We start from the raw sequence: 982 nt of genomic DNA, 5'->3' as shown, positions 1-982 counted from the left end.
TAGCCATAAGTATTTAAGTCTCACATTCTCAATCCATCCCAGTACAGGTTAGACTATGCTCCTCTGATGAGGTCAAATAACGGCGAAACAAATTTGGACTCATCAGCCTACTGCCTCTGTTTTTATTGTTTTTTAATCTTTGAAATACATACGTGTGTGTGTGTTTGTGTGCGTGCGTGTGTGTGCGCGTGCATGTGTGTGTATAGTATACTAGCAATGCATTCCGGCGTTGCCCGGCTGTTATGACCACAGCCACATTGTATATTCTTTGTCCCTTTCTTATTGGCAGAATCGGTACACGAGGAATATGAAGCAAACAACTCATTTTTATAAACATGTGTTTCGATCATTTTCTGATGAACAACCCCGCAGTTCCCGTCTACCAAATTCAGTCACAAGCCTGTGGTTGGCCTACGGCTATAGTAGAAAACATTTTCCCAAGGTACTATACAGAGGGACTGAACGTGGAGCCATGTGGTTGAGAAGCAAGCTTCTCAACTACACAGTCATTATTGCTTCTAATATGTGTGTGCGTGTGTGTCCCACTATGTCTCAAAATTCATGAAGCAGAAATCTATAAAATAAATGCCAGATTGAAATACATATTGAGGTCAGTATGATCAATTAAATATTTGAAGGTGATATCCCATTATTGCTACAGTGGAAAGACTAAACCCAGTAGAATAATGTTCAAAGACTTAATGGCTGGATTACTAACCGTAAGATAATGAGTTGAAAACTTCATATTGAACTTCCACTCTATACGATGTACATCTCAGTTTACTTGACTTCCATCAATTAACAATTGTAATTTGAAGTTGAATGATTAGTAGTAAGAAAGATGTACAGATTTCTTAAAAAATTATTGTACAAAATATTCTGAAAAAAATGTACTTTTTTCATTTCAACAGAACACACACACACACGCACACACACACACACACACACACACACACACACACACACACACACACACACACAC

Source organism: Octopus bimaculoides, chromosome 4, assembly GCF_001194135.2.
Source record: "Octopus bimaculoides isolate UCB-OBI-ISO-001 chromosome 4, ASM119413v2, whole genome shotgun sequence".
In the NCBI taxonomy this organism is placed as follows: Eukaryota; Metazoa; Mollusca; class Cephalopoda; order Octopoda; family Octopodidae; genus Octopus; species Octopus bimaculoides.
Note: the sequence above shows the minus strand (reverse complement) of the source record.